The sequence below is a fragment of the Mytilus galloprovincialis genome, chromosome 2 (genome assembly GCF_965363235.1).
Source record: "Mytilus galloprovincialis chromosome 2, xbMytGall1.hap1.1, whole genome shotgun sequence".
Lineage (NCBI taxonomy): Eukaryota > Metazoa > Mollusca > Bivalvia > Mytilida > Mytilidae > Mytilus > Mytilus galloprovincialis.
In genome coordinates, this window is record NC_134839.1 from 89,164,682 (window position 1) to 89,182,318 (window position 17,637).

The following is a 17,637-nucleotide window of genomic DNA, read 5'->3' on the forward strand; positions in this document are numbered from 1 at the left end:
TTTCCCTTTAAACAGATATGGTGTTTTGAGCAGCATAAAAATGAAATGCAGCCCCAACTGATTAGATATAAGGGTATTTTTCTCCCATGTACTTCCAGCAAGCAATTACTAGATATTTATGTATATAATTATATTCCTTTCACAATTGCAAGAATATGAGAGATTAGAGATTTGACTGCAGTTTATTAATGCATATATAAGCATTTACATATTAATAGATGAAATATGCATACACATAGATAGAGAAATGTGTATTTAAATTTAATTCTTGAATTTAAAATATATCTATGGATAACCTAAAAGAGATTAAGCCATTAACAGAATTTGTGGATCTGAATTCAAAACTCTGGATAAGAAAAATACTTAACTTTTTAAGTATATGTTTATCTTCAGTGGTCATTAACCATAAAAAGTTTGATTTGCAGTCTAAGTTATTAAAATTTTGACAGTGCTCATGAGCTTGTGCAAACAATGATTCCCGAAATTTATTATACAATGGACAGTTTATTAAACTAGAGGCTCCAAAGAGCCTGTGTCGCTCACCTTGGTCTATGTGAATATTAAACAAAGGAAGAAGATGGATTCATGACAAAATTGTGTTTTGGTGATGGTGATGTGTTTGTACATCTTAATTTACTAAACAGTCTTGCTGCTTACAATTATCTCTATCTATAATGAACTTGGCCCAGTAGTTTCAGGGGAAAATGTTAATAAAAATTTACAAATTTTATGAAAATTGTTAATAATTGACTAGAAAAGGACAATAACTCCTTAGGGGGTCAATTGACCATTTCGGTCATGTTGACTTATTTGTAAATCTTACTTTGCTGAACAGTATTGCTGGTTACAGTTTATCTCTATCTATAATAATATTCAAGATAATAACCAAAAACAGCAAAATTTCCTTAAAATACCTATTCAGGGGCAGCAACCCAACAACGGGTTGTCTGATTCATTTGAAAATTTCAGGGCAGATAGATCTTGACCTGATAAACAATTTTATCCCTTGTCAGATTTGCTCTAAATGCTTTGGTTTTTGAGTTATAAGCCAAAAACTGCATTTTACCCCTATGTTCTATTTTTAGCTGTGGCGGCCATCTTTATTTGATGGCCGGGTCACCGGACACCTTTTTAAAATTATATACCCCAAAGATGATTGTGGCCAAGTTTTGATTAATTTGGCCCAGTAGTTTCAGAGGAGAAGATTTCTGTCAAAGATAACTAAGATTTACGAAAAATGGTTAAAAATTGACTATAAAGAGCAATAACTCCTAAAGGGGTCAACTTATTTGTAAATCTTACTTTGCTGAACATTATTGCTGTTTACAGTTTATCTATATATATAATAATATTCAAGATAATAACCAAAAAGAGCAAAATTTCCTTAAAATTACTGATTCAGGGGCAGTAACCCAATAACGGGTTGTGTGATTCATCTGAAAATTTCAGGGCAGATGGATCTTGACCTGATAAACAATTTTATCCATGTCAGATTTGCTCTAAATGCTTTGGTTTTTGAGTTATAAGCCAAAAACTGCATTTTACCCCTATGTTCTATTTTTAGCCGTGGCAGCCATCTTGATTTGATGGTCGTGTCACCGGACACATTTTTAAAAATAAATACCCCAACATGATTGTGGCCAAGTTTGGATTAATTTGTCCCAGTAGTTTCAGAGGAGAAGATTTTTGTAAAAGATAACTAAGATTTACGAAAAATGGTTAAAAATGGACTAAAAAGGGCAATAACTCCTAAAGGGATCAACTGACCATTTCGATCACGTTGACTTATTTGTAAATCTTACTTTGCTGAACATTATTGCTGTTTACAGTTTATCTCTATCTATAATAATATTCAAGATAATAACCAAAAACAGCAAAATTTCCTTAAAATTATCAATTCAGGGGCAGCAACCCAACAACGGGTTGTTCGATTCATCTGAAAATTTCAGGGCAGATAGATCTTGACCTGATAAACAATTTTACCCCCATGTCAGATTTGCTCTAAATGCTTTGGTTTTTGAGTTATAAGCCAAAAACCCCATTTTACCCCTATGTTCTATTTTTAGCCATGGCGGCCATCTTGGTTGGTTGGCCGGGTCATGCTACACATTGTTTAAACTAGATACCCCAATGATGATTGTGGCCAAGTTTGGTTTAATTTGGTTCCGTAGTTTCAGAGGAGAAGATTTTTGTAAAAGTTAACGACGACGGACGACGGACGGCGGACGACGGACGCAAAGTGATGGGAAAAGCTCACTTGGCCCTTCGGGCCAGGTTAGTTAAAAATGAAACTCATGTTCAATATCATTTTGAGAACAAAAATTACAAGTCCTATGTGACCTTTCTATAGGTGTGTTCTTATGTCGCTCTTTTTCTACTCGTAATTGGTGGGCACTTATGCGAAATTTACATAAAATTTGTCTTGATATTTTTTCATTTGGAAATTATTTTTATGAGAAAAAATATATATCTAGCTTTCCGTTAACATTATCTTTATCAATGAACCATGCTTTTAAAAATAATGTCTTTAACTTTTTCATAAGTTGTTTTAATCTATTAATTGAATAATCAATACAATATGTTTCTTTCAATTCAAGCTTTTGTAAAATAAATTTAACAGAGGAATACCATGTCATAGTGTTATTTTCATGCATATCTTTGTTACATAAAAACGCTTCTTTCAACAAATTTGAGTTACAATGATGTAATCTATGAAGATAGCTTAACATAGATATAACAATATTAAAATATATAGGAAATCTACCTAATTCTGATTGTACAGCAACATTTGTACTTTTATTATTTAAGCCTAAAATATGCTTACAGAACTTTAAGTTCATTTTATCAGCAACATTATTCTGGTATATTTTTTCCAGTACATTTGTAGCATCTTTTTTACAAGAAGCAGAGTTGGTTTTAAACATTCCCCATATCTCTGAGCCATACAAAATAATAGGTTTAATGGTATGGTCAAACAGATGTAAATTTGTTTTAATACTAGCATCTGAGCCAGATAAACATCTGTTAAGTTTATATGAAGCTTTTAAAGATTTATTAAATAAGTCTTCCTTTTGCATAATTAAATAGGCCACTTGACTGGAATATAACTCCAAGGTATTTATATTTGAAAACAGTTTCAATTAATTCATTTTTAAAATAGAATGGTTCTTTTATGTGGCGTCCACTTTTATTAAGAATTAAAACTTTAGTTTTTTTTAAGTTTACATTTAGGCACTTTTACTCTTAGATTATTAAGTGTATACATGTGTTTAATTAACTGGTAAAATGTTCCCCCAATGTCTGACTTGAGCATTTTGATAAGGATACCTGGGTGTATCACAGTATCAAAAGCTCTTTTAAAGTCAAGAAAACAAGCATAAAATTTACTTCCCTTACAATTAGTATATTTATCAATTAAGCATTTAAGGATAAACATCTGATCTGTTGTCCTTGATTTATTTCTGAAGCCAGCTTGGCAATCAGTCAAAATATTTCTCTCATCTAAATGTTTAGAAAGTCTTGTATTTAACACAACATTAAATAACTTTCCAATACAAGAATTTATAGCTATACCTCTGTAATTTTCAGGGTTATTTATATCTCCTGATTTATGTATAGGTATACAGTATCCTTCACACCATAGTTTGGATAAGTACTATGAGCAAATGTTAAATTAAAAAGTTTATTAATGCAGCCTATAGGGGCTGTCTGTCCAGCTTTAAGCATGTCATTTAGTATCAGGTCCAGACCACATGCCTTTCCAGGTTTTAAGTTGGTAATTGCTTTAAATATTTCCTGATTAATCACTTTATAGTCTAATACTCTTTTTCTAAATCAACAAGCATGTTATTTAATAGATTTATTTTTGATTTATCAGTATCAGACATAGAATTTAAATCTTGGAAGTATGTTGTCCATGTGGTATTATTTATTGAAATTTCTGGGGCATCCCTTGCTTCTTCTTTCCAAAGGTTCCAGTATTCCTTTGGATTCTTAGTTAGCAGATTATCAAGTTGTTTAACAATTTTTGATTTAAACTCCCTTCTTTTATATTTTTTTTAACTTTTTGAATTCTCTATGATGTTTAAAATAGTTATTTCTAATATTAATATTATATGGATTTTCAGACATATGCTTAGCCTTAATATTTAATTCTCTCTTTTTATTGTAAAGATCTTGATCATACCATTTGTTCTTATTAATAGGTTTGTTTTTATATTTATTAGATTTGAATTTGAGTGACATTTTTGCTGCTTTAATAATAATATTCTGCAGGTCAGTAGCTGCAGAGTTTATGTTTGATTTGTCTTGATAATTGGGTGGATGTTTCGTCCCCGAGGGTATCACCAGCCCAGTAGTCAACACTTCGGTGCTGACATGAATATCAACAATGTGGTCATTTTTATAAATTTTCTGTTTACAAAACTTTGAATTTTTTGAAAAACTAAGGATTTTCTTATCCCAGGCATAGATTACCTTAGCCGTATTTGGCACAACTTTTTAAAATTTTGGATCCTCAATGCTCTTCAACTTTGTACTTGTTTGGCTTTATAAATATTTTGATATGAGCGTCACTGATGAGTCTTATGTAGACGAAACGCGCGTCTGGCGTACTAAATTATAATCCTGGTACCTTTGATAACTATTAGTCAGAAAAGCATTAATATCAAGTTTACATGATGGGTGACATAGAGCATCCTGATTTTTTTCCTTTGAGCAGTCGGTCCATTTAAATTTACCTGGAAAATTTCGAGTACTTTCATTCTTATTTATAAAAACAGGACAATATGAGGCAAGCAGCATACATGATACCTTACAATGGCAATCTGAATAACAGGGAATAAAATATGATACTTTACAATTCAAAGTATGTTGAATCAAATCTTCTGACATAATAATATAATCTACCACACTTGTGCCATTAGGTTTAAAACAAGTAAAATTACCATTTGAATCACCCAACATACGGCCATTCAGTATTCTGAGTTTTGAAGTTATACACAATTGAAATAATTGCTTGCCTCTAGCATCAACTTTATTATCACAACTCTTTCTTTTCTGTAACCCAATATCATGTTCCTATTCTTCATCATCCATTGCAAATGGATCATTTGTATCATTCTCTATAAAATCTAATTCTGACCCAGTCCTTGCATTTTAGTCTCCACATAGAACTATGTGACCCCTCTCAGCATAATAATTAATTATATCTTTTTCTATAGTTTCTAATGGGTCATCATCTGACTGAAATATATAACTAGATGATGCTGGGATAATGTATGCCAAACACAAGAAAATATTTCTGGCGAAATTAAAGAATTTTTTGTCCAATTTGATCCATTGTTAGCCTAAGCTTGTATTTTTTAATATTTCAATACCAGGTAAAATGGTATTTTTAACGAAAATGCCAAGACCACCAAAATATCTATTGTTTGTTGATTTTGGTCTGCAAACAGGAAAATACTTATATCCTGTAAGGACTATATTTACATCTTTGCCAATATGTGTCTCAGTTACCAGTTCTATATCATAAGCTTTTATATTATTTAAAAAATTAGAATCTGTTAATTTATTCAGATTTGTGGAGATGAGGCCACCGAAGTTCCAAGTGCAAATTATGTATTTGATCAAAGACAAAACGAAAAATTTAGGATATGACTTTTAATCTATAAAATGAAGATTGAAAATAGTAGAACTATTTACTTGGACTTAAACAAATGTCTCACTATGATCTTTAAAAATTCCTGAACTTAATCTAAGTATCTATTTATTGATGGGGTTCTGGACAGTTTTCAATTATGATTAACAAAGTATGATGAGAGGGATTGGGCATGACCCCACAACCCCAACCATACACATACACAGTTTATAGTGTCACTTATGAGTCTTTTGTAGACGAAACGCTCGCCTGGCGTACACAGTTTTAAGCATGGTATCTATGATGAGTTTAATTACAACCACTCGGTCGATGCCATTGCTGGTGGAGGTTTCCCCGACGAGAGTATCGCCAGTCCAGTAGTCAGCATTTCTGTGTTGACATGAAATATCATTGATATTGTCATATCTATAAATTAACTTGAGTAACACGTTTTTAACATCATATCAATTCGGCAGATATCACAAACATATTCAGTTCATTATGTCATAGATTAACTTTCTTCTTTTTCATTTGTCCACCTTATTTTAGTTGACGAATTTTAAATGGATTAATGTTGTGGATTCTACGAGATTCTAACCAATTCATTAGAACATCTTTAATTTTCAGATACATGTATTAATTATTTCAACCTATTGTTTTTATAAATTCGTTATTACAAAATAATGTTCATAACCGACGTATATACTATACCAGAACAAGAATGTGTCCAAAGTACACGGATGCCCCACTCGCACTATTATTTTCCATGTTCAATGGACCATGAAATTGGATAAAAAATATAATTAGGCATTAAAATTAGAAAGACAATATCATAGAGAACATGTGTACTTAGTTTCAAGTTGATTGGACTTCAACTTCATCAAATACTACCTTGACCAAAAACTTTAACCTGAAACATGCACTGTCATTTTCTATGTTCAGTGGGCCATGAAATTGGGGTCAAAAGTTTAATTTGGCTTTAAAATTAGAAAGATCATATCATAAGGAACATGTGTACTAAGTTTCAAGTTGATTGGACTTCAACTTCATCAAAAACTACCTTGACCAAAAACTTTAACCTGAAGCGGGACAGACGGACGAACAGACAGACAGACAGACAGACAGACGGACGAACGGACGCACAGACCAGAAAACATAATGCCCCTCTACTATCGTAGGTGGGGCATAAAAATAAATAATTATTGAAAGTTCAATATATCGTTGGTTCAATCTGTTTATCTGGATAAGTCGACAATTAAAGACGAAAGTAAAATTTGTTTTATGGAAATGCTTGTGCGAAGTAAGAAATATGACAATTGTCTCCATGTGTTCCGTTTGGTTGATAAAGTCTATCGTTTCATTTTGTCAGTTTTAGTAGGTTCCTCTATAGTAATTTGGCTTGGAGTTCGGTATTTTGGTATACTTTTCTGATAACATTTCATGTGATAACTTTATTTATGTGAACTCCTGTGTCGATTGATGTGTTTGAGGTTTTGATTTTGTCATTTGATTAGGGACTTTCCGTTTAGAATTTTTCTTTGAGTTCAGTATTTTTGTGATTTTCCTTTTTTGATTAAGAGTCGTAATTTTATTTCTTAAGTCTATGGTGTTGAATGAGTTTCCTCGACGTATTATTACGTTCGTGGTATCTTATTGATCAAAGAAATCTGAACAAAAATTATTTGCCATCTATATCTTTAAAAAATACAAATTATTTTATTCCTACAAAGTGTCTCTAGAAAGGCACGAAATCAATTAAGAATTGAATATATAATTGTGTTTTTTTTCTGTTTGAGAGATAAAGACTTTCAGCAGAGTTTGACATAATTCATCAATCATGTTGAATTAATCTAGATGGAGATAACCATTACCTATATTACTCGTAAAATACAAGTGGAATGAAATTGAACTTAAACAAGAATTACCATGGTATAATCATTTAATTATTCTCACTTTTTCATCTTTTGTCTCTCGACTCTATGAAGCCGTCCGCGGAGGCCTAACTCCAGTGTTAAATGTGGATGTAAACAATTATAGGCAATCGTACGGAGGTCAACAATTAGAAAACCAATAACGAATAGTAGTCTATAAAAGGCCACAACATGAAAAATATGAAATAGTTCAATTAAGAAAACTATTAAACAAGGGCCTAACATTAAACAAAAACAACCTTCCAAACCAAATATGAAAGACATGATAAAACGACATCCACTGAACTACATGCTCCCCACTTGGGACAATTACAAAGAATATAGCGGGGTTAAACATGATCAAAGGCGCCAAACCTCCACTAAACTGGGACATTGGGGTCATCAGGTAAGTTTTAGGGAACCAACAGTGTTTTTGTAGTTGTTTACTTCTCTGAATATGATAAATGATAGCAGTCAGAATTTAAGAATGTCATACAAAACACCAGCAGTTATTTGTCGTTTTTTTTCCTCGTGAGAATTACTTTATAGCCAATAAACATTCTATAAATATTTGTCGATTAACAATTTTGTTTTGTTTGTTACAGAAAGTAATCTACAGGAAGGGAGAATACAATTCATCAACCATTCACACATCAGTAGTGAAATCCTGCTCAGTTGGAACATGTATTCCCACAAACGAGTCAGATAACTCATATTGTGAAAAGAAGGACCGTTTATATAAAGTGTACGGCTGTTCATTCAAAACTTGTTGTGATGATAAAGATTTCTGTAACAGCGGACTTCGGAATTCATCTTATACGCAAAATCTTTTCTTGACATTTTTATCCTGTTTTATTATTCCTAGACTTGCTCCTTACACATGACTCTACTTCTCCTTAATAATTTTAAAACTAATAGCTTTAAATAAAATGACAACACCTGTCTATTATAGTGGTTAATTACATTATCTTTTTATCCTGTACCAATAACATACGAGTATTATCAAATCTGTGATTTGAGGATGAGGGTATCATTCAAATTACAACTGAAACTAGAAAATGACAGTTACTGAAATTATGAAAACAGTAAAATTTCCTAATTCGTATTGGTCTTTTTTTCTTCAATTCTGCTAACAAATTTGAATATGAAATTCATAGCAGAAAACATTATTTCAATAATCAATATTGTATTACAGATGGAATTGATTGAGTTGTTAAAATCTCTTCATTAGAGCTGTACAATGTTGTCGTCGGTTGTTTGTGTTTTTTTTTGGGGGGGGAGAGGCACAACGTTCATAATGGCTTCTTTGGTCTTTACAACACATTAACTAGCCGAAAGTTTTATATTCCAGGCAATAATGATCCCAGTCGCATCTAGAACAACGCTTTCAACTTTTTGGTTTTCAATAATCTTTAATGTCGTATTTGATTTAGCTTTGCAACTGTTTTAGTTCGAGTGCTACTTTTGGCTTACCAAATTAAAAGCCTGATATCTAGATAAGGTAGTTTTATAATCACTTAGTCGATGCCAGAGATTATCACTATCACCAGCCCAGTAGCAGCACTAAATTTGCTGACGTCAATCATTATGGATAGTCATATTTATAACTTTTAAAACCGTTTTCAAAACTTGTGAATTGATATAAATATTAATGATTTTCAACCCCAAAATGACCCTTACTGTACCTGACAAACACGTTCTGAACTGTTGGCACTCACTGTTATAACCTTTGCACATGTTTTACTTTTAAATTATTTTGATTGGAATGTCACTGATAAGTCTTCTGTAAACGAACCTGGTATCTTTGACAAGTTTCTTATAGTAAACACTTTTGTGCAGAGGTCGTTTTCTGTAAGTTAACTGTTTATTACTTGTTGAATTACTCAAGACACCAAGATTTTTCTTCTGCAGGCAAAGATAACCTTAGTGACATTTTGCAATCTGACATACAAAATAATAAGCTTGTTATCTTTATTGATGGCTTTTAATCTATTTATGTCTTTTGAACAGTGATATACTAATGTCGCCTTGATGTATCACCCTGGATCAGAATCTCTGCTGTTGGACAGTCTGTCCCAGAGGGTTCTACAGTCTGAAATCGATTTAGGACTTTTAAACAGTTTTATACTACTGTTGATCAAGGCCGTAACTAGGCATCTTATTTTAGGTGTCATACCACCAATTACTCCCTCAAAACGTATGTGAAAGTAGGCCTACACGGACAAAAAATAGTGCATTTGATGTCATTGTTCACCTAAACTAACCAACAAATTTGCAGAAATGAAACTTTTGTTGAAGGAGAAATATATTAAGACCATTTTGAGCCAAATTTTACCTGTCTAGGATTTTAAAAATTAAAATTGAGGATTAATGCGCTCCATGGTATACTAATTTAAGATTTCCAGAAAACCAGGGGTTATTTTTAGTGGTATCTCCTTTCGGGAGCTCTCTTCTTTCTTATATGATTTTGAATGTATGTTGAAAATTGGCATGCAGAAAGGTGACACCTGTACAATTCAGGATATACCTAGTTTCTATGAAGTTAAACTTAAGGTAAAATATTTAGAAAGCTGTGAAAATTGCAAAATTTGGTTGAACAGATAGGGACTTTTAATTGGTGGTATGTTTAGTGAGGAAAAATAATTGAGCCGAGGCGAAGCGAGGCGAAATTTTTTTTGGAGGGTATGAAATGAATGGAGCAAAATCCTGCATTCTAGGCATTTTTAGAGAGTTTGATAATGTTTGAATTTGGACACCTTTTATATCTTTTTTTTTATATTTAAGAACTTTTGCTAACACCAAATTTTTAACAACTTTATTAAAATTTATATGCAAGATAATCATCGAAATTTCACATATTTGAGTCTGCTGCCAGAACATAGAACAAACATCGATTCAGTAGAGTTTGCCAAACTTTTCTATGGCTGGTTTCAATCAAATCGTTTCAGAATCCTAATTTGGTCTGCTGATATCCTTATCGCGATGAACATGGAGCATGGCAAGACCGCACAATCTCTCGCCACTCATGCATGCTCTTTTCCAAGTTTTCAGTCGTTTCGGGTCAGTCTGTGTTTCTAAAGGTAGCACATTATCATCAACACAATGATCAATGTCTTCTTCTAATTCCTACTCCATCAGCAATTTGGTAGCAGCATTGGTAGTAACAATTTTGTTTGCAAAAGGGAATTAAGCCTTCCTGTAAGCACCATCATACAGTCGCAGTTACAAAATATTAAACTCGCTTTTATGCTGACAAAGAGTAGACAAACTAGGGATAGAATGAGATAAGATACATGTGTATGATTCTATCTATAGAGTAAGTATATATGATATGGGTACAGGGGAATTGGAATGGAGTTTTTGACGTTTACATGTAGGTCCGTAATTTCAAATTATTTCTGGAAATAGTTGATGGTATTTTAGTTCCAGAATCTATAAATTTAGGGGTTAGGGTGTCCGATTCCGAAAACCCGAATATAAAGAAACGAAATTCGATAGTCCCGAATAAGTAAAGACAAAATCCTGTGTTGAAGGTTCTACCATTCCTCATTAATATCAAATTGGAATATGGGATATATTCTTTAAATGTTTAAGGTTAAAGAAACATGGATAAAAACTAATCCATGAAATGAATACGCAGACAGGGCTGCTCCCTTGCGATTCCCAGTACTTAATTTGTCAAAAGTTGGTGAAAACGGAAAAATGAATACGCAGACAGGACTGCACCCTTCCGAAGACCTGTACTTGATTTTTCAGTCTACTTATCGTTTTTGGATTGTTCTAATAAAGTTCAATGCAATACTCAGACTCTGTTCACAAAAAAAAACTAGTTTACTAGAATTATTCCTTCTTTACCTTCAGTGTCGCTTTTCCTTTTTCTGCAAGAGCCTGTTTTTAACTAGAGATCCATGATGAATTATCGTTACTAGGTTAATGTAATCGAGAAACATCACTCGTTGAGATGCTGAGTTATATCCAGGAAGAATGGTTTAAAAGGAATTATGACAAGTTATAGAAATTAAGTTTGAGACAGAACAACAAATGACTTTTATATTTATAAATATGCATAAAAAAAAATCAGTGTCGAAATTTTTGTGAGGAAATTGCCTCACTTGCTCAAGGGTAGTTACGGCCTTGTTGTAGAAGCTTATATTATGTAAATATAAGCGCTGTGTATTTAATGACACATCATAGTCTGCATGGGTGTAGCACAGGTTGGTACCGATAATCCTCTGACTACATGACCACTCCTTATTTGGTTATGAGGCAAGGAGTGATACATTACATTCTCAAATTTCCCAAGGATGCTAGGTAGTTGGTCATTTTGAGTTTTGCTGCTGACAGGGAAAGTCAAACATTAGTTGTCATAAAGTTACAAAATATCGTTTTTAAGCATAATATTAACTAGGTGTTAATATCCGTTTATTATTGCAATATTGCAATTGGACATTTGTGTTTATCTTCATATATGTGAGTACGAACTACACTGCTTAAAATCTTTCAATATTGGATCGTTGCAATATTATTTACAAAAAGGAACTTAGTGTTTTAAAATTGTTAAACAATTTAACATTCCGTTCACGTACCGTATAGCATTTGAAAGAACTTTCCCGTAAATACAAATATACTGAACTTTTCATAATTATGGCTTCCAGACGTAATTCAAGGAATCAGCCGTATTCAAATAGACATTTGGACCTGAATAATCCAGACAATTGGACGTCACAGCAACTGAGGATAAAACTACAGCAGCTAGGGATTGTTGTTCCCAAGAATATTGCTAAAACCGTTCTTAAACAATTTTATTTAGAAAATAAAGATCGCCAAAATGGCAATGTTAATATTGCCCAGAACGAGGAAGATGTTAGTGATCCAGAACGTGCCGTACCGAATCCTATAACACAACACTCCGGGATTGCCTCAGCCTCAGCGTGTGCCTCAGACAGTACCGCAAATGTGACCGACGGATTGCGTAATCCAACAGCTGATGAAAGTAGTTCGCGGAGCAATGTCAACGAAGCAACCGGAAGTGCACATTTCGACAGCGTCGGTGGCAACAACATGGCTGCAATCATGCAGTCCTTCAACATTGTGTCACAGTCCGTTGCACAATGTGCGTCCGGTCTCCAACAGACAGTTAGCCTTCTTGCTAATCAAAAATGCACAGAAAGCAGTTCTTCCAAGAAATTTGATCTCGCCCAGTGGTACCACAACAGAAACGCAGAGGACGCACCACTCATCGGGAATGGAGCCATACAAAGCCGGCAAACACCACCCTCATTAGGATACTTGTCAAATACACCGGGTACGACAGGTGTGCGATCGGATTCATATTCCAACGTAGATAGAAGAGGAATATAATTGAGGGTAAGGACGTTAATTTAGGCACTCTCCTCATTCCTAATTTTGAAGCTCCTCTGACCCATTCAATAATTGTCGATGGGTTGCACGTAAACATGGCCAACAAACCCGATCCGAGATTAAATAGGCATTTTTCCATCCAAGAATTCATCCAAGCTTTTGTGAAATTCAAAAGAATAATGTGTAATGCATATCCAGAACGTAGGGAGGAACTAGATGCTTACGAAGCCGACATAATCAACATCCATAGTTTCCATGGCCTTAAATTTTATGATTACCATAAAATATTTTCCGCTAAAGCTGCAGCTCTCTTGAGAGAGAAACGGGTTAAAGTTGATTGGAGTCTCCGCGACCGTGATATTCTTTCATTGATTACAGCAGGATCCTCAGTAAATGTGTGTAAAATCTGTAATTTAATTGATCATGCTACACAATACTGCCCATTGCAATCATCAGTCCAGGTTGAAAATCTTTTTTTTTCTTCAAGATCATCTTCATCTAGTAACCTACAATCGGTAGACAAGCAAGGTCGTTCATGACAAGAGTATTTCATGAAGGTCGGGAAATGTGCAATAATTTCAATAATCCCAAAGGTTGTTATAGGAAAGTGTGTTATCTACTCCACCAGTGTACAAAATGTCGCGCAACAGGCCATGGTGCCGCAACCTTTAGGAAATCCAATGGCAACGTGCCTGTTCATTCCGCAACATCTTCTATGTCCTCTAAGGGGAATAAATCGGAGAAAACAAATTTAGGATGACTATCCAAGGAAAATTTCTTGTGTAAAGCTTCAACCCCAATAAATGTTGATAAATTGGAGGAAGAGTTATCATCACATCCTATGTATTATATCTATGTAATGGTCTGAGACAGGGTTTTGATTGTTTAGTTCAAGAAGACATTTCAGAATCTAAAGAGTGTAAAAATAATTTTTCTGCAAGGTCTCAGGTTAAAGTCGTATCAGAGTTAATTAAAACTGAATGCCAAAAAGGCTTTGTACATGGACCTTTTCAGTTCGTACCTTTTGCAAATTATAGAGTTAGTCCACTTGGGGTTGCTGAAGGAAAATATTCTGGGAAAAAACGTTTGATTTTAGATCTTTCATCTCCACATGACAATGACAACTTTCTAAGTATTAATGACATGATTGATAAAGAAGAATGTTCCATGTCTTATGTTAAAATTGATGATGCTATAAGAATTATTCTAAAATTAGGTAGAAACAGTACACTTTGTAAATACGACATCTCAGATGCGTTCAAAATTTGTCCTTACTTGCCATCCCAGTGGCCTTTATTTTGCTTCAAATGGCAGTCTTTTTATAATTATTATGTAAGATTAACTTTTGGCTGTCGGTCTAGTCCTAAAATTTTCGACACCGTATCACAAACAATTTGCCATATTGCAGAGAAAATTATAAGATTAAGAACATTTTACATTTACTTGATGATTTTCTTACTATTGATCACCCAAGTGAAGATGGTGAAAGAAGTATGGCTATAATGATGACAATTTTTAAACGTTTAAATATTCCAATAGCCAAACACAAGACTGAAGGACCAGTTACTTGTCTTGAGTATTTAGGTATTATTTTAGATTCAAACAAAATGGAAGCAAGACTTCCAAATATTAAAGTACAGAGAATATGTGAGTTTATTTCCAAATTGTTGTCAAAATCATCATGTACAAAGAGACAGTTATTACAGTTGTTGGGACATTTTAATTTTGCCACAAGAGTTATTTTACCTGGCAGATCTTTTTTGTCATACCTTATTAATTTGTCAACTACTGTTAAACATTTAAATGAATTTGTACATTTAACTAAAGAATGTAAGGTAGATTTAGAATTTTGGTTAAGATTTTTGTCAAACTGGAATGGTATTACTATGTTTCATGATTGTTATTTCACATCCAGTTATGACTTTGAATTATATACAGATGCTGCTTCTACAATAGGCTTTGGGGGATATTTTCAAGGCAAATGGTTCTCTTCTTATTGGCCTGTTAATTTACCTACTTTAACTGAAAATTCGTCTATGGCGTTCCTCGAGTTATACCCTATTGTAGTAGCAGCATTTTTATGGGGCCACCTCTGGCCCTGTAAAAAGATATTATTTTGGTGTGATAATGAAGCTACTGTTGCTATTGTCAGAAAGGGACGCTCTAAATGTTTAGAAAATATGAAACTTATGCGTCAATTAACATGGTGTGCAGCTCAGTTTAATTTTCATTTTAGTGCTAAACATGTACCTGGTCATATAAACCAAATTTCTGATGCTTTGTCTCGTTTTCAGATGACTCGTTTCCGAAAACTGGCCCCCAGGCAGACCAGAACCCTCATATATGCCCCAGTGTGTCAGAAGTAATGTGGTCTTAACAAACACAGTCAACAAACTATGGTCTAATGCAGTAGCTATGAGGACAAGAGCTGTTTATGAGACAGGATATAACCATTTCAAAACATTTCTACTTTTAAATGGGGTCAACCTGAATGGGAACAAATTACCTCCCATATCTGAAGAACTTTTAATTTATTTTGTTAGTCATTGTTTTCAAATTCTGAAATTACAATATTCTACTATTAAGCTGTATATTTGTGGTATTAGATACATGTGTCTCAAGGACAACATCCCCTCACCATTTCAATCATCAGACAAAGACCACAAATCAATGGTTCGACTATCTTTATTTCTAAAGTCGGTTAAACGTTCACAAAAACAGTCAGTTAGGCCAAGATTTCCAATTTCTTCTGACATACTAAAGCAAATGTGTGTTAAACTGAAGAGAGGCTTTTTTCAGAATTTATAGACTTAATGCTAGAAACTGTTTGTATTATAGCATTTCATGTTTTTTTACGTTGTGGTGAATTTACTGTAGATAATGCATCTAACTTTGATTCAGAATCTAATTTATGTATTTCTGATGTTACATTTTACGAAGATTTTGCAATTCTTCATCTAAAGCAGTCTAAAACAGATCCTTTTAGGAAAGGCATTGACATACAACTGCATAGGTTAAATAATGTCCTATGCCCTTATACAACTTTAAAGAACTTCTTACAAATAAGATCAGTTAAAGGGAAATGTGAACTTTCAGATCCTTTGTTCATTAATGAAAATTTTTCAGCTTTAGAAAGAAAATATTTTATTACAAATTTAAAAGTTTTATTAGAAGCCTGCGGATACCAAGCAGAGCTATATAACGGTCATTCCTTTCGTATAGGTGCAGCAACTAGTGCTGGAAAAGCTAATGTTGAAGATCAGTTAATTAAAACATTGGGTAGATGGAGTTCTGATAGTTATTGTCGCTATATAAGGGAGCTACCATTTGATTTTTATGGGGGGGGGGGGGGGGCTAGGATGAAATTTGAAAAAAATAGGCAGGACAGGAGTTTTGAGTAAAAAAAAAAAGGCAGGATGAGACACTTACAAAAAAAAGTCAGGACGACAATTTAGGTTAAAAAAAGTCAGGATAAACTAAAAAAAAAAAGGCAGGACCTAACAGAGTGAAAAATAAAAAGGCAGGACAAAAATTACAGCTAAAAAAAATGCAGGACAAAATTTTTCATCCTAGCCCCCCCATAAAAATCAAATGGTAGATAAAACTTCAATTAAGAATGCACAACAACAAATTTGTAACAGTTAAAAATTTTCTAACAGTAATTATGTATATCTTCATATACTTGCATGTATATATATGTGTATGTAAATCTATGTAGCATTAAGAATAACTCTTACTTATTTTATTTCATGAACTAGTCAGTTGTGTGTATGTAATATCATTAAACTATGTACAGCTTGAATTGTGTTTCATAGAATTCCACAGTGTGTAGTTGAAGGTTAATACCCTTATAGGAACTCATCTGGTTCCGGTTGGTTGACGGAGTGTCCATGTCCATGGGGCTTGGTCCATCTATACCAAGTGTCGTCAACAGGGCCTGGAGCTAAATTTCCCTTTGCTGAGTTCTTGACTCCCAAGGGCCAAATTATTTATATGTTTTATTAATAAAAAATAGAAATTAAATAATCTTGTTGTCAGCAGCAAACTCATTGATATAATGTTCGGTTTACTAGATTCTCTGTTTCAATCTTAAAGGGATGTCTGTCTGAAGGTCATGTTAAATGTCAGTTTGTCAACACTTCAGGAGTATGTTAAGAATTAAGTTACAAATACAGGGTATAAAGAACACCAGAGAACACCTAAAGAAGAGAGCTACAAATACAGGGTATAAAAGAATACTAGAGGACACCTAAACAAGAGAGCTACAAATACAGGGTATAAAAGAATCACCAAGAACACCTCTTAAAAAGAGGAGTTCTTAAAAGGTCACAGTTTACTGAATCATGAGAAACACCTAAACAAGAGGCAACTAGATAAACAAGATACATGAATCATATCAATAAACCACAGAAATAGATTACAGACTTAACAATGAATAAGTCATCACATGCTGCATCCGTCGTTGTTGTCAATGTCATGGTTATTTCTGTTTAAATTGGGATTTCAGTCGTTCTGTTATATCCCTAAGTCCCTGGAGTCATAGAATAAAATTGTATTTACATATTGTTTTAAATCATTTAAAAATTAATTTATAGAAAGGAATGAATAAAGTACAATATGTACTGACACAAGCAGGGCCGTAGCGTAATGGAGGCAAATGCCTCACTTTTGAAACGACGACCAAACTTTAGAAATATAATTTTTTTTTAATTATGTATTTTACATTAT